Here is a 27,066-nt window from a genome sequence, read left to right on the forward strand (position 1 = left end):
CGTGTGCCGGAAAGGCAGTCGGCCGCTTCTCCGGAGGTCGCGGAACCTGCGGTCTGTGTAACCCCGACTCTGGGCTCTCGTTCAATACAAGTCGTAGCTGCTCTCCTGACTGGTTTCCAAGTCGGAAAGAAGCGCCGACCGCAACTTGCGGCTTGCGTAATCAAAGGGCATGTTTAAAGAGCAGACCGCAACCGAGTTTCCAGGGGCGGGCGACTCCTGGGCCCACCCGAGAACACGTTAATTTAGCCGGCGCTGAGCCCTGCAAGAAGTCTTAGATGAAGGGGCGCGGCTCTACCCTCTGGGAGCAGGCTCACAATTGTGGGTGGGAGATAGAGGATCCACGCCCAGCCGAGGCCTATGGTAGTAAGATAGACGTCCTTCCCTGGAGGAAGAGGTCAGTGCAGGGTGGAAGGCATTTCTCCAGGTCACCTTTCTAGGAGGAGGTGACTTTTGAGCTATTAGGTGGAAACAAAAAGGCTTTGACGTCGTACACATCAGGGTTCCAGCCTCTGCACGGGTCACACCCCCGCTCTGTGAACCCTGAACACATCAGCAAAGCTCAGAGTGTTTCCATCTTTAAGATGCAGATAGCAGTAGATGCCCAGTAACATTTTTGAGGAGCCCCTCCCTCCCCTGCCCGCCCCGGGTGATCATGTTAATTTCTCCCTCAATTTTACTCCCTCTCTTCTTTTCCTCAGTCTCTTCCTTTCATTCTTTCCATTTTCTTTCTTTTCTCCTTCATTCCTTCATTTTTCTTTTTTCTAATTGAGGTATAACCTACACATAATAACCTGCACAGAACTTAAGAGGACACGTAGGTGAACTTTTATGTATGTATACACAAGAAATCAGCTCCCAGATCAAGACGTAGGACGTTTCAGTCACCCCAGGTTTCCACCTGCTCCTTCCCAGCCAATGCTTATCACCCCAGAGGTAATCACTATTTGCAATCTATTAATATATATTAATTTGCCTGTTCTTAAATTTTATATAATGGCAATCAAGAAGTGTGCTTTTTTTTTTCCCTGTCTGGTTTATTTCACCCAACATAATGTCTGTAAGATTGATGCATGGTATTGCATATATCAATAGTTTGTTTATTGTCGGGCAGTATTCTTTTGTATAAATACACTTCAGTTAATTTATCCAATTCTATCATTGATGGTTAATTTGGTTGTTTTCAGTTTGGGGCTATTATGAAGAAGCTGCTGTGAACATTCTTACAGTCTTGGTGAATAAATGCACTCGATTTTATTGGGTATGTAGCAGCAGGTATGTAATTTCTGTCATAGGATAGGTGTGTGTTTAGTTTTATTTTTTATTTTTTTATTTTAAAAAAAAAATTTTTTTTTCAACGTTTACTTATTTTTTTTGGGACAGAGAGAGACAGAGCATGAACGGGGGAGGGGCAGAGAGAGAGGGAGACACAGAATCGGAAACAGGCTCCAGGCTCCGAGCCATCAGCCCAGAGCCTGACGCGGGGCTCGAACTCACAGACCGCGAGATCGTGACCTGGCTGAAGTCGGACGCTTAACCGACTGCGCCACCCAGGCGCCCCAAGTGTGTGTTTAGTTTTAATAGACACTGCCTAGCAGTTTCCCCAAAAGGTTGAATCAGTTTTTGAAAGTTAGTTACTTAATATCCTTGCCAACAGTCGGCATTAACAGTCTTCTAAATCCTTCGTGAGTATGTAGCAGTATTTTCTTGTGGTTTTCATTTGTATTTCCAAATGAATGATGATGTTGAGCCCCTTTTATAACTTATTAGCCATTTGGGTAACATTTTTTTCATGAAAAATAGACTTGTCTGTCTTTTCCCTAGGATTCCTAGGAATGCTTTGTATTTTCTGAATATGAGTCTTTTGTTAAGCATTGTGTATCATGAATATATTCTCCTAGTCTGCCTTGTCTAGTTTTTTTTCTTTTAATATTTTTTAATGTTTATTTATTTTTAAGGGAGAGAGAGACAGAGCACGAGCAGGGGAGGGGCAGAGAGAGAGGGAGACACAGAATCTGAAGCAGACCCCAGGCTCTGAGCTGTCAGCACAGAACCCCACATGGGGCTCACAAACCGTGAGATCATGACTTGAGCCGAATTTGGATGCCTAACTGCTGAGCTACCCAGGCGCCTGCTATTTAGTTTTTTATGGTATCTTTATTTTACTTTTTTTAAATGAACGTACAATAACATTGAGTTTTTAAAAATTGACACTTCTGTGAGGTTTGACACATGTGTAAATAGTGGAACCACCACCATAATCAGGATCCAGACTGTTCCATCACCCAGAAAACTCCCTTTGTAGTCATATCCTACTGCCACCTGTTATCTCTGGGAATCATGAATCTGTTCTTTGTTATAGTTTTGCCTTTTCCAAAATAGCATATGAATGGAATGATACAGTGAATAGCCTTTTGAGTCTGGCTTACTTTAAGTTTAAATACCCAGGAGAGCATTACTGGGTGACTTGGGAAGTATATATTTAACTTTATACAAATCTGCCAAACTGTTTCCCAGAGAGAACCATTTTGTGTTCCCATCAGCAATGTCAGAGTTCCAGTTGCTCTGCATCCTCATCAGCACTTGTTGTTGTCACTTTTTATTTTAGTGATTCCAATAGGAGATGGTGGTATATCATTGTGGTTTTAATGTGCCATTTTATAAAGGCTAATGATGTCGAGCATTATTTTATGGGCTTGTTTGAGATGCATTTATTCTCATTGGTGAAAGGTCTGTTCAAGCCTTTTTCCCATTAAAAGAAAAACAGGTTATTTTTTTACTATTGAATTTTGAGAATTATTTATGTATTCTGGATACAGGTCCTTTCAAAGACTTTCTTCTACTGAATTGATTTTGCATCTGTGTGAACAGTCATTGGCCATATTGTGTGCTTATTACCATTGTTCTTACATGTTTACTTTTTCCTTGTCCTCAATTTACTTATCATAATTATTAAAAATTCCCTTTCTGACAACTCCAAACTGTGTCATCTCTAAGTCAGGTTCTGATGCTCCCTTTGTCTTTTCAAACTATATTTTTTCTTATCTTTTAACATGCCTGGTAATTTTTTGCTGAATGCTAGACATAATGTATTAGGTAAGAGGAACTGGGGTGATCAGGCTTTTAGGGTAAAGTTTTATGTTAATCTGGCCAGGAGTTGCCTACGTTTAGTTTGCTATAGTTGTAGGTATGAGAGGCTTCCTCTAGTTTCCTTATTTTTCTGTGCTTCCCTGTTGTCTTTGGGTTTCCCTAAGAACTCCTTGAATAGACACTGTTTTGCAGCTAGCTCTGTCCATTGTAATCCCTGTTACTGTATCCGGAGCCCTGTGGATATGGTGGTAAGATGTGAGGGGAGGGAGGTGTTCTGTAATCATATAATCAAATCTGTTTTTAGTGGGCCTGAGTCCTTGGGTTGTGACCTTTAGAAGCAGTTCTTAACCTTTTTTTTTTTTTTTTCCCCTCTCTCCTTACCTGAGACATGAAGGCTTGAGGGGCCTAGAATTGGATAATTGCCATTCCTTCAAATCAGATAAGACTCTGGTAGTTTCCCTAAGAGGGCAGGCCTTTGTTACTTGGAGACATCTTTGGGTGTTTTTCAAAATGGTTAATTTTCCTGCCTAAAAGCATAGTGGGGCTTCTGGAGATAAAGCCCAGGAAAATGTGAGGACCCTCTAAGACTGGACCTCCAGGAGACCTGAAACCAGAAGTTCTGTTGATTAATTTTAAGTACGAAGATTTTCCAGTTATCTTTCTCTTACTGATATCTGATTTCCATGGTGGGCATAAAACGTATTTTATATTATTTCAGTTCTTTTAACTGTGTCAGGTCTTGTCTTATAACCCTGGATATCTCTCTTTTGGTCAGTGTTCCTCAGGAAGAACATATTAAACAAACTGTTCTTCAAGTATCAATTACATTAGTTGGTTGATGGTGTTTTTCAGTTCTGTATCCTTCCGGATTTTCTGTCTACTTGTTTGGTTGATTATTGAGAGGAGTGTTGGACTTTTCACCTATAATTCTGGATTTGTCCATTTCTCCTTCATTTTATCGATTTTTGCTGCAGGTACTTTGAAGCTCTGTTGTCAGGTGCATATATTAGAATGGCTGTGCTATCTTGGTGACCCTTTTATCATTTGCAAGGACAGTGAAGGCTATGAGGTTTTACCCCACTTGCAAGCTACTGCGTTAGCCTGCCACAGTTTTTTCATGGATGCTGGCAGAAGACACAGGATGCTATTAGCCACGAGCAGTAGCCACACTCAGCATTTGTGCTGCTTCCTTAAGCCCCATTTCTCAGGGGATGAGGCAGCCATCGTCCAGATGGCACCCGCACAGGCTGTTCCTTGAATCACAGCAGAGGATCCCTGTGATTAGGGAACCCAAATCTTTGCAATCTTCCTGACCTTTGCACCAAAAGGAGATACTATCGCTATTATCCCGGACTGGAAGCAAACTAGCCGCTGTCTTACTTGAGAGGGAAGCACTGTTTCTGTTCCCAGTGCTGTTGACTGTATACAAACATCCTTGAAAAGATAATCCAGATCCAAGACAGTTGTTGCCTCTGGGTCAGATCTGCTCACAAGGTGTTCAGAGAGTCTTTAGAGAATTGTCTTTTAGCAATAATGTCCCTCTTATCCCCGGTAATTTTTCTTGCTCTGAAGTCTACTTTGTCTGATATTAGCCTAGCCACTCCAACTTTCTTTTGGTTAGTGTTTGCATGGCACATTGGTTTCCATCTTTTCATTAAAAAGATTTTTTAATGTTTATTTATTTTTGAGAGAGAGAGAGAGAGAGAGAGAGAGAGAGAGAGAGACAGAGCACAAATGGGGGAGGGGCAGGGAGCGGGAGACACAGAATCCTAAGCAGGCTCCAGGCTCTGAGCTGTCAGCACAGAGCCCAACATGGGGCTTGAACCCACAAACCAGAGATCATGACCTGAGTTGAAGTCGGATGCTCAACCAGCTGAGCCACCCAGGTGCCCCTCCATCTTTTCATTTTTAACCTACCTCTATCATTATATTTAAGATGAGGTTGTGTGTGTGTGTGTGTGTGTGTTTTGTTTTGTAGACAGCGTATTGTTTGGTCTTGTTTTTTTACTACCCTGAAAATCTCTTATTTCCTAATTTGCATATTTAGATCAGGAGCTGGCAAATTATGCCTGTGAGTCAGATCTGGTTAGCTGCCTGTTTTTGTAACTAAAGTTTTATTGAAACATCGCTGTGCTCATTCATTTATAGCTTTTCTTTGGCTGCTTTTCCTTTACAAAAGCAGAATTGAGTAGTTGCAACAGAAACCATATGACTCAGAAATCCCCAAATATTTACTCTTTGGCACTCTCTAGAAAAAATTTGCAGACCCTGGTTTAGATTACTTATGGTTTCTTCTTTTTTTTAACTAAAAAATTTTTTTTCGAGAGAGAAAGAGCATGAGCAGGGGAGAGGGGCAGAAAGAGAGAGAGAGAGAGAATGAATCCCAAGCAGGTTCTGTGCTTAGTGCAGGGGCCAAAGCGGGGCTCAATCCCATGAACCTAGGATCATGACCCAAGCCAAAATCCAGAGTTGGACACTCAACTGAGTGAACCACCCAGGCTCCTCTAGATTATTTGTGTTTAATGTAGTTATTGACGTGTCTGGATTTAGATTATTTTTTTTAAAAACTTTTATTTCTTTTTGTTTTTTCCCTGTTTTTCAATCTTTATTTCCTCTCTCCTGCCTTATTTTGGATTATTAGAATAATTTTTAATATTCCATATTAATTTTCTGTTGGATTTTTCATTATATGTCTTTCTATATGTTTTTAGTGGTGGCTTTAGGAATTGTAATGTACATTTCACAGTCTTAACATTTCACAGCCTAATTAGAACTAATATCACTTCGAGTCAAAGATACATCTATCTACTGTACAGATCCCTTCTTCCTTCATGTTGGAATATCTATTTATTCGGGTTTTCTTTAATCTCTCTCAGAAATGTTGGGGCGCCTAGGTGGCGCAGTCGGTTAAGCGTCCGACTTCAGCCAGGCCACGATCTCGCGGTCCGTGAGTTCGAGCCCCGCGTCAGGCTCTGGGCTGATGGCTCAGAGCCTGGAGCCTGTTTCCGATTCTGTGTCTCCCTCTCTCTCTGCCCCTCTCCCGTTCATGCTCTGTCTCTCTCTGTCCCAAAAATAAATAAACGTTGAAAAAAAAAATTTAAGAAATGTGTTGCAGTTCTCAGTATAGAGATCTGGCAATTTTTGTTGTTGTTAGATTTAATCCTAGGTATTTATAGTTTTGATACTCTTGTAAATGGTATTCAATTTTTTTATTTCCAAATTTTTGGTTGTAGATATACAGAAATATGGTTGATTTTTGTGTATTAACCTTATAGACAGTGACTTTGATGAATTTATTAATTATAATTTTATTTTAGTTTTTCTATGTTTATAATCATGTCGTCTACAAATACATATAGTTTTACTTCTCCCTGTCCAATATTTATGCCTTTTATTTCTTTTTCTTGCCTTATTGCATTATTTGAGATCTTCAGTACAATGTTGAATGGAGGTGGTGATAGTGGACACCTTCCAAGAGACTTGGAGTGATGAAGGAGATTACTCTCCAGTGTGTTCCTTTTAATTCAGAACTGTTTTTTGTTTGGCATGGTCTGTCATGGGTCCTGGGAGTGACTGAGGTTACCTTACTTATTTCCAAAGACATCAATTTAGTCTTTTGTAGGCTCCAGGGAGGCAAGAGATCGATAGATGCCCCTGATCTGTATATACCTTCGTTCAAATTAGAAACAGGCACTTCTTTGGTTAGATCACTAAAAGAAAAGTTACTCTTTTCTTTGGACTGATAAAGACCTGGCCATGACATAGGGCTTGGTGAGCTGAGCCTGAGCTGGATTTCAGCCTTTCTGTCCCTTTGGCTGGGCCTTGGTGCAGCACAAACATTGTGCACTGTTTGGAGAGAAAGATAGGCCAGAGGACTGGAGAACAGAGTCAACCTGCCCTGGGGAAGTGGGTCCCAGCTCATCATTGTCAGCACTAGGAGGAGAGGGCCCATCTTTTGATGCTTCCAAGGGATTCTGACCCCAAATCATTGATCTAAATCTCTCATACACAACTGACATTATATACCTTACTTTGTGAAATAGTTTCAAATCCCAATTTTGGGATGTAGCATCACTCCTGTCTTGTTTCTTCAGTGTCCTCTTGCTTTCATGACTGTTATCTTCCACCTGCCCTTTCTCCTAATTAGATCATACCACCATCAGCTTGGTCCATGTGAGAATTTGAATGTATAGGATTAGCTGCATTCATAGAAATCCAAGGAGGCAGTGACTTGGGTGTGGAGGGTGAAATCAAAGAAGCTCTCACTCCCTTCTGCTGATAGCCTATTTACCTCTTCTGCTCCTACCAGATTGTATTTACCTGGGGGCATGCATTTCTTTACCTGTCTTTTGTTAAGTGCATTTAAGAACTTTCTGTTACAAAATATAAATGAACCTAGAAGGAAAAAGTCATTATAGGTCTTAATACCATTCTGTGATTCATTAATACAGTATTGTGTATTCATCACCTAGCTTTCTAATGACCCAATCAATATAGTTAAGTTTTGTTGGTGAGAGCAAGTGGAGAGGTGTAAAAAGCCATATGAAATTGGCCATGGGGTTTGAAATTGGCTATGGTTGAAATTGCCAGGGGAGTTTCTTCATCTAGAAAATAAGGTTGTGTATATCAGATGTTCTTTTCCAACTCCAATATCCAGTATTCTCAGCATTATCTTCAGAATAGTGGGAGGAAGGTAGATGAAAAGCTAAGCAGGGATCTAACCAAATATGTGGTTACCTGGTACGTTTGGGATCCACCCACCACACCGTGTGCTCAGTAAAGGAAGCCAGGCTTCTTGAGTTCCTTCCTGTTTACTCCTCCTTCCCAGAGGTCCGAGAGACTCCACCCTTAGCCCTTTGGGAATTTGCATCTTTTGCCTTCATCTAAAGTCCTGGCAGTGAGCCAGTGTGGGGGAGAGGTGTTGACGCTGATGGCAACCTGTCATAAGGGATTAAAGACCCTTCTCCATGCTCTGCAATACCCTGGGCCACCTGCCAGTCCTGCAGCTCCACATCATTTTTATAACTATGGATTCTATCTTTTCCTGCACTAGGCTATAAACTTCCGGAGCAGACACTATCTCTCTTATCCATCTTTTTCCTTTCTGTCTTTTGCACGGGGCCTGCTACTTAGTAAATGCTCAATTGATGAGCAGTGAATGAATGAATGGGAAGGAGGCAAGAGAGTGAATCAAATTTCCCTAGGTTTATATGTCAGCACTGACTGATTCTTTCCTGCTTGGGACCCTTCACATCCAGTTAGGCACTAAAATCCAATGATTCTTATTTTGCAATGTCTGTTTTTATGACTGCTTCCCCAAGTCCTCCCTCTTGTGGGAGGTTAGCCTCCAGCCCAGCTTCTTCCTCGCCACTTCTCCCTTCCTTATCTATCCCACACGTATCTATCTGCCTAAAGTACATTTCCAGCTTATCACTGGGCTGCTCAGAGTAAAATCCAAATTAATCAGCTGCTCTCCTAGATCCTACCCTCCCTCCCGTCCTATCATTAAATGTGGCTTGAGCTTCTATCTGGCCTCTGGGGAGGAGCTCCACCTAAATTCTCTGCTCCAGCTAGATGGGGTTTCATCATAGTCCTGCCTCCAAGCCCTTGCAAACTATCTCCTTGCCTGTTCCAACTACGTGCACCTTTCTAGGACTTGGTAAGCCCACCTCCTGCAAAGAAGCTCCTTGGGCATCCCAGGTCACCTCAGACTTGCTTTTCAGAAGCACATAATCACCAAACAGAGTGTAGAATGGGGTTATGTCAACATTGACATGATTTTATGTTTTTTTAATTTATTTTTTGAGAGAGAGAGAGAGAGAGAGAGACAGTGTGTGTGAGTGGGGGAGGGGCAGAGAGAGAGGGGGTCAGAGGATCCGAGGCTGGCTCTGCTGACAACAGCAAGCCTGATGTGGGGCACAAATTCGCAAACCCATGAGATCATGACCTGAGCGGGAAGCGACTGAGCGCCCCAAACACCCTAACATCTACGTGATTTTAAATTGTGGCAACAACACCCCACAACAACCAGGCTATCCGGGTCAGGAACAGAGAAGTAAGAACAATAAGTGGGGAATGGAGTTGGATGAGGGTCTTTGAGTGGCAGAGTGGGCGGAGCTTGTATGGGCTGAGCTTAAAGGCATCACAGAGACTTCCTGTGCCATCCTTAAGACACCTGTGCAGCAGTTGACTTTTTTGCAGAAATCTCCAGAGAATGTCTCCTTAGATTCTGAGCATCCTGAGCAGTCTCCAAGTGCTTTTAAAGAGTCTGTAGAGCCTTTCCTGGGAACAGGTGTTGAAAGGGATAAAGCATGGAAAGCCGGGAAAGCTGGCTTCACAGCTCTGTGCCAGGATCCACGCTGTGTGTAGTGCTGGAGTAATGCACAGTCTGATCATTTGTGTGCCAGACAACATTTTTTCTTGGCTCTATCTTTGGTAATTTGTTATCGAGAAAAAGACTCCCGCAAAATCATGTTTCTTGCACAATCCTAAAGGTGATAAATTGCCCAGGATGATCAGACACCAGAGTGGGTTGACCTGAGATCAAGATCAGGGCACATTGACGTTTGATCAAAATTGAACAGGACCTTTTGGGAACTGAAACATATTATCCACTTCCTACTGTGGCATGTTGTTTAAGTACTGGAAAGCACAAACAAAACACCCTCTTCTTTTTATTGCAAAAATAACATACATTTGCTGAAAAAAATTAGATAATACAGACAAGCAAAAAATTAAAATCATCCATAACTCTATTTTAGTGCACATCACCGAAATCTTTTATGCTCCTTGCCTCCCTCCCTCTCTCCCTCTCTCCTTCTCTCCTTCCTTTACCCTTCCTTTCTTCCTTCCTTCCTTCCTTCCTTCCTTCCTTCCTTCCTTCCTTTGCAATGGGAGGTGCTTAACCACCGTGCCTGCTTGGTAATTCCTAGAATTAGACCCCTTTCAGTGTCTGTGCTCCCCACCTCTCACCCTCAACCCCCTCCTCTCCTGGGGCACATCCTCCTCTCTGCCTTTTTCTTGCCCTCAGAGGATTTCAGCTGGGGTCATCCGCATGGGTAGGGGCAGAGACCAGGGCAAACCTCAGCATGAAGATGGGCATATCCAATGGCTAAGGAAGGTTCTAACTGGACTCTACAGGCACGGCAGCTGGTATAGCTCTAGGGGCAGCTCGGGGAGGAGTGTGGCCTGACAGAAGCCACTGCCACACAGACTATCTCTTTGTCACACCTCTCTCCATACAGTCAACACGTGACTGACCATAGGCTCCGGTGTGTGGTAGTGGTGTTTGGGGGTAGGGATGCACTGGCAGAAAGATTTACTTCTTCATGTTTTAACACACAGACAATAAGGTGCACGAAACACACTTGTCTTAAGCACATAGCTCAATACAGTTTTACATTTGTGGGTACCTGTATGACTACATTTGAGCTCAAGGTATGAAACATTTCCAGCACAGAAATGTCTCTATGTTTGTTTCCAGTCAATATCCATTTTTCCCTGACTCCTCTCCTCCCCGGACACAAAAAGGCAAACATGATTTGGGCTTCTTTTAAGATGAAGTTTTTATATCTGACTCCTTTTGTTCAAAATAATGTCTGAGATGCATATTGTTTGCAGATATGTTGAAAATCTTATCAGCTTCTTATTTTGCCAAAAAGGAATCATCTTGTGCATATTGTTTGTCACTGGTCTCCCCATTTAGCACATTGGCAACAGTTTCCCTGGTCTCTAGCATTCTTGTGCTGCGGATTTTTCAAAGTCCGGATGATGTTCTGTATGATGTATGTGGCGTAATTTATTTGGCCGGCCCTCCATTGTTCCACAGGAGATCATGTCCTTTTTAAAAAATTACAGACAATAATTCATTGGACACTCTTGCAATTAAGTCTTTGTGCACCTACTTAATTATTCCTCGAGGATAAACTCAGAAGTAGAATCACTCTGTCAAAGGTTGTATACATTTTTAAAGCTCTGTTATCCAGAAAGGTTGTACTAATTTTCTATTAGCAGCAGCAGTGAATGAGAGGGCCTCTGTCTCCTCAAATCTTTACCATCCCGGGCATTTTATTTTGAATAGTTGCCAATATATAGGTGAAATGGACCTTTTTGAAAAGTAATTTAAAAAATTTAAAGTATCTCATTTTAATTTGCATTTCTTCAATTACAAATGTGGTCAAACCCTTGTGTGTTTATTAACCTCCTCTTCTGTCTTGAGACTCTTGATGTCTGTCAGGCAGGGCTCAGCTGTAGATAACAGAAACCACTCTTTCTATTGTTTTCCTTTCTTTTTTTCTTAATGTTTATTTCTGAGAGAAGGGAGAGAGAGCATGAGCAGGGGGAGGGGCAAAGAGAGAGGAGAGAGAGAATCCTAAGCAGGCTGCGTGTTGTCAGCACAGAGCCCCACGCGGGCTCAAACCCACAAACTGTGAGATCATGACCTGAGTTGAAGTCACACACTTATCCCACTGAGCCACCCAGGTGCCCCAGCACTCCTTCTAGGTTAAGGAGGAAGAGCTAGACAAAGGGAATTAGCTTCTTACAGAATCCCTGGAAGGGCTGGAGGAGCAGGAATCCTGCGCTAGGCTTCTAGAAATGACTCTGAGAATGAAGCTTTGCGTCCTATTCCCAACACACACCACGCTGTGAACTAGGCCGGAACCATTGCTAATTCTGCCATCGGAACAGACAACAGCAACAAAGTGAAAACAACCCAAGTCACAAAATACCTAGAAATGCTAAGTTAATGCAACAAACATCCTATTAAGTGTATATGAGGTCAGGAGGAGGTCGTGGAGACTCCCTGGAGCCACAAATGGAAAGGGAGCAGGAAACGGGCATTGCAATCAAACGCTAAGGCCTTGCGCGGGTGCTTAGTCTGGTAACCTAGGTGCTTGGATGGTACGTGGGTTTGGGAGCCTGTGCCTCGTTAGGGAGATGAAACTGAGGGTTCGAAGACCACCCCCCCCCAAAGGGCTATGTCCCTGGGAAAGAATGGACTGAATTAAAAAAAAAAAAAAATCTGACTTTTAGCAAAGAGAAATAACGAAATTTGTCTTTGCCCATGCTGGGCGGGGCGGGGTTGGGGGGGTTGCGGAGGCGGGGTGTCCTGGGGCGGGAAGGAGCTTCTGAGAATTCATAACCATACATTGCCACTTGTATGGGTTTTGGGCTTGAGGTTTGAATCTACACTGAGTTGGTAACAATTTAGGATATGTCACAGAGGCTGTGCAGATCTTTCTGGGGAGACATGGCCTCAATCTAGGCCTTATAGGAAAACTCCAGCTGAATATACTCTTTCGCTCCAAAATTAAAAAGATGAAGAAACAACCTACCATAAATTAAAATTAACAGAAACTCCTAAAAACTTATGATTCTGGATTTATCAAATGCAGAATATAAAACAAGAATGTCTAAAATGTTTCATTAAATTTAAAATACACACAAGAGGAGTGCCTGAGTGGCTCAGTCGGTTAAGTGACTAACTCTTGATTTCTGCTCAGGTCATGATCTCTCTGTCGCTGAGTTTGAGCCCTGCATCAGGCTCTGCACTGATAGCTACCAGCGCAGAGCCTGCTTGAGATGCTCTCTCTCCTTTTCTCTCTGCCCCTCTTCTGCTTGCGATCTCTCTCTCTCAAAATAAATAGACATTTTAAAAAATTTAAAAATATAAAATAAAAATAAAATGAACTATACACAAGAAAGGAACAAGAGATACTATATAATATAATAGTATAATATGCATGCCAAAAAGTACACAAATTATAAGTGTACAGCTTGGTGAAATTTCACAATCTGAACATCCCCCATATTTCCTGTAAGTCATTACTCATACCTCTCCTAAGGATAACTACTATCCTGACTTCTAATAGCACAGATTAGTTTTAGGCTGATTTGAAAAAGCACCAAATTGGGGCGCCTGGGTGGCGCAGTCGGTTAAGCGTCCGACTTCAGCCAGGTCACGATCTCGCGGTCCGTGAGTTCGAGCCCCGCGTCAGGCTCTGGGCTGATGGCTCGGAGCCTGGAGCCTGTTTCCGATTCTGTGTCTCCCTCTCTCTCTGCCCCTCTCCCGTTCATGCTCTGTCTCTCTCTGTCCCAAAAATAAATAAACGTTGAAAAAAAATTAAAAAAAAAAAAAAGAAAAAGCACCAAATAAAATAAAAGCTTGAAAGTATAGTCAATGAAATTCAGAAAACAAATCACCAAATGCATTAAATAGATTTGATATATCTAAAGGAAGATTTAGGGAATTAATCGAATTAGAGCTGAACAATTTTCCAGAACACAGCACAGAGAAACAAAATAATGGAGAAAAGGCAGGAGTTACCAGATATGTTTCCAATAAACTTCCAGAAGAACAGTGGAGAGAACAGGTAAAAGGTGTTTTTTTTTCAACAAGAGAATTTCTGGGAATTTTTCATAATTGCTGAAAGCTATGAGTCTTTAGATTCATGAATAATAGCGAGTCCCAAGCAGAATAAATAAACACCTTGACTCAGCACCATGGTACAGAGATCACTGAAGAACACCAGAACCACATGCAACCACAGAAAGGACAGGTGCCTTATGAAGGCAGAGCAGTGAGTTCAACACCAGATTCCTCAAAGGTGACAGTGGAAGTGGAGGCAGGAGAGGGGCGGTGCCTTCCAAATGCAGAGACACAGTAGTAGCTGGTAAATAGAATTATACGTTTGGCTAATTTATCCTTCAAGAATGTGGGTACAAAGAAGATGTTTTCAGACCTCCCCCCCAACACCCCCACAAACAAAACGGACAAATACAAAAACAACAAACAAAGGCAGCAAAAACTATTGAGCATTTACTGCCTGCACAGCTTCACTGAGAGAACTTCTAAAGCATGTGATCCACAAGAAGGAAAATAATTCCAGAAGGAAGTTCTTAAATGCAAGAAGCAAAACTGAGTGAACAAAACTGGTAAGCATATGTGAAGGTCTTCGTAACCTCAGCCTACAATAGGATCTGATTTGGGAGTTAAAAGACAAGGTCAGATTAAAATCCTGGATCACAGAAACATGTGTGATGGGAGAGGAAAATTAGACTTCAAATATTTTATAGTCCTCATATTTTTGGGAAGAATAGCCTAGATACTTATTAGTTCTATGCTTTGTTAATTATGAATGTTAGAAATCAAAGGCTGAGCACTAAAAGAATAGAATTTGAGCAGTGTTCCTCAAAGTGTGCTCCCTGGGCTAGTATTATCAGCAGCACAGAGAAACATTTTTTAGAAATGAAAATTATTGGGTTCTGTCCCAGAAATCTAAATCAGAAATGCTCATTTGGAGACCAGCAATCTGTGTTTTCACAAGGTCTTCAGGTGATTCTGATGCCACTAACATTTGAGAACCATGGAATTAACTATATACGTTTGAATCCAGTGGAGGGAAAACAACTAAGTCAAACTTCTTTTTTTTTTTTTTTTAATGCTTATTTATTTTTGAGAGAGCATGAGAGGGGAGGGGCAGAGAGAGAACGGGACAGAGGATCTGAAGCTGGCTCTATTCTGACAGCAGAGAGGTCCATGCTGGGCTCGAACCCACGAACTGTGAGATCATGACCTGACCTGAACCAAAATGGACACTTAACTGACTGAGCCACCCAGATACCCACTAAGTCAAACTTCTTAATCCAAAATAAGGTAGAGAAGGAGAAAAAAAAAAAAAAATGGTAGCATAAAATGAGCAGGGGAAAGAGCAAAATAGAAACAATCCCAAGTATATCAATACTAATACTAGTACTACTAATAAAAAATATTGATAGACCAAATTTGCCTCTTAAGACAGAATTTTAGATTGATTTTTGACAAATCTATATCCTGTTTGTAGGAGACATCAAAAAATTGAAGGTAAAAAAATGAAAAAATATATGCAAGGAAAATAGGAAAACATGACTTCACAAAGTTGTCCATTCTAAATCTATCTATAAATTCAATTCTAATTGAATCCTAATAAAATTCCAAACCAGGGGCGCCTGGGTGGCTCAGTTTGTTGGGCATCCAACTTCGGCTCAGGTCATGATCTCACGGTTCGTGGGTTCTTAGCCCCACGTCGGGCTCTGTGCTGACAGCTCAGAGCCTGGAGCTTGCTTCGGATTCTGTGCCTCTCTCTTTCTGCCCCTCCCCCGCTTGCGCTCTGTCTCTCTCTCTCTCTCTCTCTCTCTCTCTCTCTCAAAAATAACATTAAAAAAATTCTAAACCAGGGTTTTCTGGGATCTTGACAAGCTGATTTTATAATTTTGTAGAAAAACAAAGTGCCAGGATAACTACATTAGAAGAAACACAGGTTTGGGGCGCCTGGGTGGCGCAGTCGGTTAAGCGTCCGACTTCAGCCAGGTCACGATCTCACGGTCCGTGAGTTCGAGCCCCGCGTCGGGCTCTGGGCTGATGGCTCGGAGCCTGGAGCCTGTTTCCGATTCTGTGTCTCCCTCTCTCTCTGCCCCTCCCCCGTTCATGCTCTGTCTGTCTCTGTCCCAAAAATAAATAAACGTTGAAAAAAAAAAAAAAAAGATTGAATCTTCACGTCTTCACATTATAAATAAAAATCAGTCCCAGGGTAGATTAAAGATCCTAATAGGAAAGACAAACATTTCCACCTTTAAGAAAAAATGGTAAGACTTCTTACAAATCACAAAAAAAGCATAAATAACAAGATTGAGAACTTCCTGGTATTAAATTTCAAAACTTCATCACATGACAAAATTCAGGAATAAAAAGATAAGTCATCGACTCTGAGAAGTTACGTGCAACGTATTTTATCTACAAGTACCAGCAGCAAAAGGTTAATAGACAGGATACATGCAGAACTGTTAATCAGGAAGATGAACAACCCAGTGGAAAAAGATAGGCAATTCGCTCAAGACAAAAACAAAATGGAAAATTAATAGAAAAAGTTCCTGATAATCAGGCAAAAGAACATTAAAACCGCAATGAAATATTTTATACCCTTCAGATCGATGAAAATTCCAACCGTCGATGGGCATCAACTACTGGTGTGGATGAGACGCAAACGGTCCAGAATGTAATCTGGTGACCACTTGGTAGAGTAATATTTAAATATGTAACCAATTGAAAAAATACAGAGATGACGAGATCCCAGTAAATCTTCACTTAGGTACATACCCTAGACACGCCCTTGCACATGACAAGGAGACATGTACAGGACTATCTAAAATATCACTCTTTTACAGTGGAAAATTGCAAACATGAAATTACCATCATCTGGAGAATGGATAAATAGTGGAATACTGAATGGATAAATCTCACAATACTGCGTGGAAATGTAAACTGCAGAAGAATACATACTGTGTATACCAGTCCCAGTCTTCGACTGGGGAATATGGGACCCCCCCCCCCGTCCTGGGTCCCCCTGTCTAGGAGTCCCTGTACTTTCGATCACCTTCCTTGGCATGGTTTACCTCCCCCACCAGTGCCTGGGACCGGGGCTGCCTGCCCTCTGGGCAGGGAGGTCAGCGCTTGGACAGAGACCTGCGTGGACCTCCGTCCTCACACCCCCCTGCACAGCACACGTTGTTGCTCAGATGTCAGAGGAGCTCTGGACTGTGCCTTTCTGTGCCAAGCTAGGTTCCAGCAAGGGCTGTCAGCAGACCGTTCCAGCTGGCTGCTGCCCTTTCTCTTTCACGGCGCAGAGCAAGACGGGGCTGCCAGCGTGGTGCTGACACACGAATATGGGCAACTCAAATTATTTATGTAGACAGGGCCCCTGCAGAATTCAATTCAAGGTGGGAGTTGCTTCTTGAAGGGAGAGAATTAGGTTAGGGTTAGAATTACGTTGGGAACTCGTCTTGAAATGTTTTATTCCTTGAGCTGTGTGGTGGAAGATAAAAGGCACTGATTGCATTACTTTTTATGCCTTTGTGTATGTTTGAAATATTTCATAAAATTAAAAAAAAGGGGGAAGAAAGAAAAGCCACTTAAGCCCCTCTCTGCCTGTGTGGGGGATGGGGCAGCTGGGCTTCGGTGGTGACTGCGGTGGGAGGGGGCGGGGGAAGAGCATGCGCCCCTCTGCTCTTCCCCCCATCCCTGCAGCTCCCGGTGCCGGCGGTCTCCTGTGGCCTTTCAGGGCTGTGTTAGCCCCTTCACCAGCACATACTTGCTGAACACTTAAGTCTTGCAAATGGAAAGAAAATTCCACGGCAAGTTAAAAGTCATCCCAAGTTTGAGTCTTGGACAAGACTGGTGAAACATGGTTTTTCATCGAATTCAATCCAGCCATAGGCACTTGTACTGCGTTGAGACGCATCTTAAGTATTGAGATACAGGAGTTTTCATTTGGTGATTCTTCCCAGTGTCTCAGGACAGGGAGGAAATCTCCTGCGGTAAAAAAGCCACGCTGGGAAACGGGCCCCTTGCTAAGTTCCCTCCTGGAAGCGGCGCCTCCCCGTGTGGGACGCTTTTTCTCCTAAGTGAGGTTTCAGTTCCAAGCCAGACCAGTTCTGCAGCATGCTTTTGTACCTTTCCAGAGACCGATCTGAATCAGCTTGCCAAGGCTTTAAAACCCACTGGATTCTTTCGTTACTTAAAAAGCCTCTTTCTCTGGAAAGCCTTTGAGCGAATCATAAAATTAACATCTAAAAAGACTTAGCAGCCACTGAACCCGGAAGGCTGTGGGCTTGATAGGCCGCGCGGTAACAGACCTTCCTAAGGGCAGTTGGGCTCGGGAGGCAGCTTTGCAGGTGGAAAGAAGGCGGCTGCTCGGAGGTGGAGGTGCCCAGGCCGGGGAGGCGGTGGGGGGAGGGAGCAGTAGTACCCTAGGCCCGAGCCCCAACCCTCCCGGCCCTCCCCCTGCCCCCTCACTGTTCCAGTGCACAGTTGATTAGCGGGCACCCCGCCCCCCTCCCTGTTCATCCTTTCTCTGGCTCGGTTCTAAGCAGACATCAACAAATGTTTAAACAAAGCAGGAGGGAAGCCAATTTTAGTTACTTTCACTTCCCCGCATTTTTTTTTTATTGCTTCAGTTAGGTGTAACAAATTTTTTAATTTACATTTTCAATTCTATTTTAGACCTGTTCTCTAAACTGTTAGACTGTAGACATTTTCTTTTTAATGAAAAAGAAAAGATTGACTTGGGGATTCACATTCAAAGCGTTTGATTAATCGGGGCTTGGTTTAGCATTCAAGAACATTGTCCTGCCGTTTTCCACTTCTTTGTTTTTTTTGCCCTAGATTTTTCTTTACCTCTTTTGTCTCCTGTATCTTTCCAGTTCTGTGGACTTCTCTGAGGGGAAGAGGGCTCTGAGGATTGAAGAAAGAAAAGCTCTTCTTTAGTCATTTATTACTAACAAGACTTCTGATGATTGAGTTTTCTTGCATATTTGGCCCCTCTACGTCTCCCTTTAGAAATTCAGGTAACCCTGATGAGGGGGGTGGGTGGAGAGAATAAATCACATTTCTCTTTTCCCTGACTTTGTGATGGATCGTGGTCTCCTGCCAAAACCTGCCAGTTTAGAAAGTGAAGGAGGTGGAGAGGAGCCAGGCTAGCCTGGGGGGTCGGGTGGGGTGGGGTGGGGTTCTAGAAGGTAGGTAGCTATTCATTTTTGGGTGTGCATTTTGTCAAGAGTAGCTGCTTTCTAAAGACTAACACTGCAGCTCAAGGGTCTGGAGGATGAGATTTGTGAATCTGAAAGATGTTTCAAAGGCAAAAATGCATTGCTCATGCAGTGTGTCTACAGAGAATGTCTTCCTTGGACAGATGGAAGTCCTCCAGGCGAGGCAGACCCCCGGTTCCTGCCCTCAGTGGCACATCTCTGCCAGCCTGTCCAATAAAAGGGACAAACAACGCTGGTTATGGTTCACTGTATTGGGGCACCAGGGTGAGCTCCACGCTGGGTTATATCCAGTGACCTGGGTGCCCAGGGAAGGGGGCCTCTTCCTCTTTCAAGTCTTCCTCGAGATTCAGGTACATTGGAAAACTCACTCCCAAGAACTTCTGGGATGTTGTCACTCTGGTTAAGGGGATGAGATGGATATTGGGAGGTTACCCAACAACCTTTTAACTTTCTGCATTCTAATATTTTCCTTTAATGTGCGACGCAATCTCCTGACTTCAACTGTTGTGTTGTGATATCACACTTGTATGGGCTGCATAGCCTCCCTCGGTGGACAGTGGCACTGCGAGCCCATGTCCCCTGTCACTTCTAGGCTAGCTCTTCTCTTTCTACTTGGGTTAAACTGTTAATGTTGGTCATTTTTTAAAAAATTATTTATTATTTTTTAAGTCAACTCTACCTCCAAGGTGGGGCTCAAACTCATGACTCCAAGATCAAGAGTCACATGCTCTCCTGCGGGAGCCAGCCAGGTTGCTCGGATATTGGTCACTTCTAGTGCAGCCTTTCACAAACCCCACCCTGCTGTTTTGGGAATTTGTCCTGCTCTTCACATTCTCCTGTCTTTTCTTCAGTCGTGGCTCCTTGAGTTGGGGCAGAAAAAGGCTGCCATTTTATAGACATTGCCGGCTGGTGATGGCCCTTCTGGTCTTCCAGAGAGAGGACTATCTATAAGGGGGTACGCGTCTGGCTCCTCTGACTCTTTTTCAAGTAGGCCTGGCCCTTGGGCCTGCCAGCCTAGGTTAGCTTAGCCAGCAACCCCCTCCCCTGCAGTGATGCGTGGAGTCCTGTGGAGTCCTGTGTGACCAGATTCCTCACCCCCAGCCCCCAGGCAATGGATGCCTGCTCACCTAGCCTGCCTTCAGCAAGGATCCGGTTGGCTCCTTTTAACCAAATCTTCCTCACTTCTGATGTTTCCACCTGGTCAGCTTTCCATCCACGGACCCCCACTGGCCCTTGGCTATAAATCCCCACTTTTCTTGTTGTATTACTGCAAGAGCCCATTGCAGCGATCCCCACACATATTGAGATGGTCCCTAACAAAGTCCATCTTCTCACTTTAACAAGTATCAGAATGATTTTTTTTTTTCCTTAACGCTTGGACGAATCAGTTGCTGTGTGCCATGTGCGATGGGCAAGTTCGTGGTTGCTGGCACTTAGGCCTTCCTGTGCTTTGCCATCAGAGGAGTCATATTTGTGTGTAAATGACAGGATAAGCTACTGAGACATTATGTTTTGTCTTGTCTTTTGGGAAATCTGAGAGTTCCTTTTCCGATTCCCAGAGAGGAATATGTAATTGTTCCTTTTCCTGTTCTCAGAAAGGCAGCCAAGCGTTTATGTCCTAAGGCCTGGATCAAGAATTGTAAAATTCAATTCTCACAAGTAGGTAATGTAAGTTCGTGACATAGCCCCAGTGCAGCAATAGAGAGTGGTGGAGATTGTGGCAAACAGGGAACTCTTGTCCCAAAGAAAGCCATTAGTCAGCTCCCACCAGCCATGGTATGTGCGAATGTGCACCTGCTATTTCCAGAGCACCTGACTTTTATTTTCACCTTTTTGTTTAAAAAAATTTTTGGGGGCGCCTGGGTGGCGCAGTCGGTTAAGCGTCCGACTTCAGCCAGGTCACGATCTCGCAGGGTCTGTGAGTTCGAGCCCCGCGTCGGGCTCTGGGCTGATGGCTCAGAGCCTGGAGCCTGTTTCCGATTCTGTGTCTCCCTCTCTCTCTGCCCCTCCCCCGTTCATGCTCTGTCTCTCTCTGTCCCAAAAATAAATAAACGTTGAAAAAAAAAAATTTACAAAAATTTTTTTTTATTTGGGGCTCCTGGGTGGCTCAGTCAGTTAAGCGTCTGACTTCAGCTCAGGTCACGATCTCATGGTTTGTGAGTTCAAGCCCCGCGTTGGGCTCTGTGCTGACAGCTCCGAGCCTGGAGCCTGCTTCAGATTCTGTGTGTCCCTCGATCTCTGCCCCTCCCCCATGCGCATTCTGTCTGTCTGTCTGTCTCTCTCTCTCAAAAATAAATAAACATTAAATTTTTTTTTTTTTAAATTTTAGAGATAGAGAGTGTGCGAGCAGGGGAAAAGGGCAGAGAGAGAGAGAGAGAGAGAGAGAGAGAGAGAGAGAATCCCACAGGACTCTAGCCCATGACTCTGGGATCATGACCTGAGCTGAAATCAAGAGTTGGATGCTCAACCGACTCAGCTACCCAGGCACCCCACTATTACCAGAGCACCTGATTTTTAAATGGAAAATAGGAAGCTGGATATCTACATGAAAATTCTAGGTTTTTTTAAGTGTTGGCAAGTAACAAAAGCAAACAAACACAGTAGGGACAAAACACCCCAAAATTTTGCTTTCAGGCATGTGGTTTGTAATATCTTGTTACCCCTCTAGTTGAGGGAGGGCAGTTAGGAGGCTGAAATTGCTCCCACACCTCCTCCACCTCGAGGACAGAGGAAGAAGGCTGCTTCTTGGACAGGAAGAGGAGGGGTGGGCAGCGGGGGATGGCTTGAGTTTGGGCCCATAGGAGTTTCCAAAACTATGCCCTGCATATCCACAGGGTGTTGGATGGGTCCCCTGAGTCACGTGCCCTTGGAGAGTAGCCAGTCTGACCGGCAAGCCTTGGCTTAGATCTTCATGCTGATCCTCAGTCAGAAAGGAGCATGTGCAACCGGACTTCATGACGTCCACGTGGCCTTTTTTCCAGTTCTCTGGACTGCTGGGGCCCAGGGGTTCCTGCACGAGCCTAGAGGCTCAGAGAGACGGGAATCCCCAAAGCACAGCTCAGGCAGGATTTTCTGCCAGGTTGGTGGTTCAAGACCAAGACATATTTAATTGGTTTAGAAAATAGAGATGCAAATATATGCCAGGTATCTTTGTATGCCAGTGTGTGTGTGCATAATATCTCTTGTTTGGGGCCCAGCTTGGAACCCCGAGAGTTTTGAAGATGTGGCTGCCTGAGAGTCAAGGCTTCACTCTGCAAAGATTTCCTCCTCCTTTAAAACTACCTGTAGGGGCAGCTGGGTGGCTCCATGGGTTGAGTGTCTGACTCAATTTCAGCTCAGGTCATGATCTCATGGTCATGGGTTCAAGCCCCGTGTCAGGCTCTGTGCTGACAGCTTGGAGCCTGCTTGGGATTCTTTCTCTCTCCCTCTCTCTCTGCCCCTCCCCTGTTCATGCTCTCTCTCTCAAAAATAAATAAACATTAATAAATTAAAAAATCTACCTGTAGTTGTTAGAAATGCTAGGGACGTCCATATCACTTTCTGCATGTGAGCAGAACTTAGGAAACCAGGCAGGTGCCTCCTCGTCCTGTGCAAACACACTGCTGACTTACCTGCCCTCTGCTACCTGAGCCACCAAGTTTTCATTGCTCTGTCATTTATCTTACAATACTTCATCTCCCCCAGCTGAGTCTCTTCTTAAGAATTTCGGATGCTCAAAATGGAATTTAGTGATGTTTTCACACCAAAATCTTCTTTATTGGGAATTTTGGGAACTTTGGGAGCAGAGGTTGTTTGGTTATAAGGCTTTTATTCTTAACTTTCTCTGCACACTCAGAACCTTTTGCGATGGGAATGAATTTGCAGTAACTTGTGTCCGCGGTGAAGGCTAACATGTGATTCTCCAAAAATCCTGTTTATATGGAGAATAAACGAGGTCCAGAACACTGTGTCCCATCCGTGAAACAAAATGTACATTTCCTAGGAGGAGGCACATCTCTCATTTTCAAAGCCTGAGCGGATGGTTCTGGAATGGTAATTCCAGCTGTTTGAATTTAGGGCCCTGGAAAGGTTCCTCCGAAGGCAATTCAAGGGCGTTGCCTCTTAGTGGCTGCGGTTGTTCTCCTGAGATGTAGCAATTAAATAAGGGCCAGGAATGTCCGACTTTTCTTGAATTGTGAGTTTCAGAGTTTACCTTCATTTGAGTCCTTATGGTTGTGACTGCATTTTAGGAACTGAATATGCCAGGGATGGAATAGCGTGTTGACCTGTGCCTTTGGCACTTGCTTGTGGCCTTTCTTACTGGATCGCCCCATCGCAGCCTTGACTGTTCAGCTCAATTCATTACTTATTTGACATGAAACATTGTCAGTGAGTCTAATGGAAAATTCCACTAAAGAAGGAAAAAACATCTCTAATATGGAACAGCGAGCTATTGATTAAAGCTGCCATGTGCCCTCAGAGCTCCTTTCTTCGATAATGCCTAAAACAGATCAAGGTTAACATGGTAAGCTCCACGCAGGCTGCCTTTCCGGCATTTTCACTTGCCGTTTGGGAACAACCTGGCCCCTTGCTCAACGTCTATATTGTCATCCAGGTGAATCACCCCTTTTGCCTTTGTGTTATTTTTTATAGGGTGTTACCTCTTAACAGTCCAAATGTCGGGCTGGCTTTGAGTACAGAGGTGATGGACTAATGTCCCAACTGCCTCACGTGGACCACACAGGTGACCCCGAGGACTGTGGGCTGGGACAAGGCAGTCACTCTCACCAAGATGCCACCTGGGACTCTGACCTTGTGAGTACAAGCGGAGGGAGTTGTGAGGTGACAGAATCCAGCATTCTTCTTTCATGTAATAATTGCATACAATTTCTGCAAATTCATGGGATCCCGAAAAACCCTCATAAACACGGCACATAGTATTTAGTGGGATGCACCGGGCCCTTTTCTAAGTGCTTGTAACCAGCTGACTTCCTTCATCCGCATAAAAACGCTGAGAGGAAGGTGCTGCCATTAGGCCCACATGGCGGTCGGGGACACAGGCACGCATGGCTCCTGAGGGGCAAAGCTGGGCCTGGTGCCCAGGCAGCGGGTCCAACCACTCTACTGCTTTCCTTTGTAGACCCCGTTTGCAGTCATTCATTCACCTAAGTCACAGGAAAGCCTTGTGTTTTCAAAATCTGAATCTACTTTCCACCAGAAAAAATATCAGGTTGCTCAGAGAATAAGGGCTCTCACCACAGCCTTGGTGACTTTCTCATTCTGACTATATTCATTTATTCAAAAAACATACAATGGGGATGTGTTATGTGCTGGGCACTGTGCTAGACGCTCGAAATATGTTGTATTTATAATAAATATGTGGGCAAAATATAGAAGCTACTCAAAACAGAGATTCCTGCCCACATGGAGCCTGGTGGTCCTAGAGGGTAACTTAGCTGAGCACTGGAAGTTGGAGACAGGGGAGATGCCTCAGACTAGCAGATAACAGGTCTTGTTGTTAAAAAGCATGAGCTTTAGGGGCACCTGGGTGGCTCAGTTGGTTAAGTGTCCGACTTCGGTTCAGGTCATGATCTCCCCATTCCTGAGTTTGGCAATCTGCACACCACCCGTGCCCCCCCCCCCCCCAGCAGGTTCTATGCTGACAGCTTGGAGCGACACTCTCTCTCTCAAAAATAATAAAATAAAAAATTAATAATTACTAGCTTTAAAGGCGCCTTACCCAGGGCAGACCCCTGAGTGATTGCAGTGGGGAACTTACACTTCAGTCCCTCTGCCAGAGTCTTCTTGATTTTTCTTTGGATTCTGGTAGTTTTCCTATCCTGCCTCCCAAAGGGCCATGCTATCTTCCTAAGTCATAGCACCTCCTGATCAGACACCGTCCATCCTCCCACCCACCCATCCATCCACCCATCCATCGAATTTCTTTTTCTTTTTTAAGTTTTATTTATTTAGTAATCTCTACACCCATCTTGGGGCTGGAACTCATGACCATGAGATCAAGAGTCTCCCGCTCTTCTGACCAAGCCAGTTAGGCACCTCCATCCAGTGAATTTCTTCAGTCACTCATTTATAACTTCTTCCCGTTTTCCTCCTGGCTGCGGGTGCTGCAGTGGGCCCCAGGGACACTCCGGCGAACGAGACGGCCCGTGGCCCTCAGTTGAGCAGCAGCAGGATGTTCAAATGGCCACACCGTGCATGTGTGAAGAGGGAAGAAAGCGTGATGACACGATCTGGGTGTGGATTTCAAGGTAGAAATGGAACAAATGTTGAGAAACATCTTTAAGAAGAATGCCTTTGCAGAATTGTTTCCGGTTTCTCCAAGTCTCTTCCTAGCACCTGGCAGAACGTCAGCACAGGAAAGGGATTTGGTCCCGCAGCCCACCCTGGGGGTTGTTGTTTTATAGACTTGAAGGTGGCCTCAGGCTGAGCACCTCTCCTTAGATGCTTCCGACACACAACCTGCACACACAGGCAGAAGGCTGTTGTGGTTCAAATGGGTGTTTAAAGTGAGTGTGCAGGGGCGCCTGGGTGGCCCAGTCAGTTAAGCGTCCGACTCTTGATCTCAGCTCAGGTCTTGATCTCAGGGCTGTGAGTTTGGGCCGCAGGTTGCACTCTTAGCCGGGCATGAAGCCTACTTAAAAACAAACAAACAGACAAACAAACAAGTGGGGTGTGCCTTCATCTCTGACCAGTCATCCCCACTCCAATCACTTTTTTTTTTTTTAATAATTTTTTTTTCAACGTTTATTTATTTTTGGGACAGAGAGAGACAGAGCATGAACGGGGGAGGGGCAGAGAGAGAGGGAGACACAGAATCGGAAACAGGCTCCAGGCTCTGAGCCATCAGCCCAGAGCCCGACGTGGGGCTCGAACTCCCGGACCGCGAGATCGTGACCTGGCTGAAGTCGGACGCTTAACCGACTGCGCCACCCAGGCGTCCCCCCACTCCAATCACTTTAATGAGGGCACAGTAGTAGGAACTCTAGAATATATACTTAGTTAGCCTTAGAATTATTTTGCAATAAGTTCTTGGTCCAAAGAAAGAAACTGGGCCAGAAGATGACTAGGTTTGCATTTAAAGTTATTTGAAGGGGCTTCTAGGTGACTGGGTTGAGCGTCTGACTGAGGCTCAGGTCATGATCTTGTGGTTCGTGGGTTCAAGCCTCACATCAGGCTCTGCGATGACAATGTGGAGCCTGATTTGGATTCTCTCTGTCTCCCTCTCTCCCTGCCCCTCCCCCATTCATGTTCTTGCTCTCTGTCAAAAATAAACGTTAAAAAATATTTTTGAAAAAGTCATTTGAAGCCTTTCTCTCTCTCTTCCCCCCCGCCCCAACTTCTCTTCATTCCTCCTCCCCTGGTATGCAGCCTGGCCAGAAGGTCTGGGTAGTGAGAGTGCAAGCTACTCAGCCGCCGTGTCATTCCCTGCCCGGGGAAAGGAGAAGCTTCTGTGGCTTACCCACCAGACTTCTGATAAGGAGATTCATCTTAGGTCAGAGAGGTAAAAACCAATGGAGAGACTGCCCTCTTCCAATTGTGCTCTTTCCTCAGGAAACACGTAGATGTAGTTGGTCGAGTCCTCTAGGGTAAGGATCAGTGCGAGAAATAGCTTGGAGCTGTTAGGATTACTCTTTTATTGTGGTAGACCATTAAACAGCTTCATTGAATTACCCATTTGAATTATGAAGCAATCCTAGGTCCGTTCCGTGGGGCCCAGAGGTTATTCCATGACAGGCCATGCGAAATCAAGTATGGGCATTTTCACGTGAACTTTGCCAGCCAGCCATTTCTTGATAAGAATCTCATGAAGCAAAGACCTCGCATTTTTGTCACACACACACACTTTTTTTCCCCTCTTCAGGATATAAAGATGTTTTAGAAGACATAATAGCTCAGCTTCACAGAGGACCACAGAAATTCACACCTGAGCTTGGATCGGTCACAGATACAAAGATGGCTCCTCACTTCCCAGAGAACACTCTCCTTCATGTGGGAACGTCCAGGCTGCTTGTTCCCCTTCTGCTGAAGTGGGGAGTCTGTAGAAATATTATGCCACACTTGACATCAGGCCTACATATTGGCGTGTCTCCCACCCCACTTCCTGGATGTGACCATTCCCCCAGCCCCTTGGAGGAGATAAGTTATCTTTCCTATCTCGACTCACTCATGTAACAGGAATCGGAAGCTCACGTCCCAAGTAGGGGTTGGACCACGAGGTTATGGCCCTTCAGCTGGCGAACACAGAAACGAATTGAGAGGTGGCCATTACTGCCATGCACCGGTATTGCCGATAGGAGAGTCAACTCTTGCACATACAACAATATGGATGAGCCCCGACATAAGTAGGCTGAGTGAAAGAGGCCAAACAAAACAAGTGTATACTGTGTGGCTCAATTT

General features: G+C 44.3%; 1 long non-coding RNA gene across 1 annotated transcript; it reads left to right on the top strand.

The window, feature by feature from the left end:
• Positions 1–25,361, top strand: LOC125165632 (uncharacterized). Its single transcript, XR_007152164.1, has 4 exons — positions 1–933; positions 1,185–1,272; positions 23,302–23,463; positions 24,780–25,361. It is a non-coding gene; the product is annotated as an uncharacterized LOC125165632 (long non-coding RNA).
• Positions 25,362–27,066: the final 1,705 nt, after the last annotated feature.

Source organism: Prionailurus viverrinus, chromosome B2 (genome assembly GCF_022837055.1).
Source record: "Prionailurus viverrinus isolate Anna chromosome B2, UM_Priviv_1.0, whole genome shotgun sequence".
Classification (NCBI taxonomy): domain Eukaryota; kingdom Metazoa; phylum Chordata; class Mammalia; order Carnivora; family Felidae; genus Prionailurus; species Prionailurus viverrinus.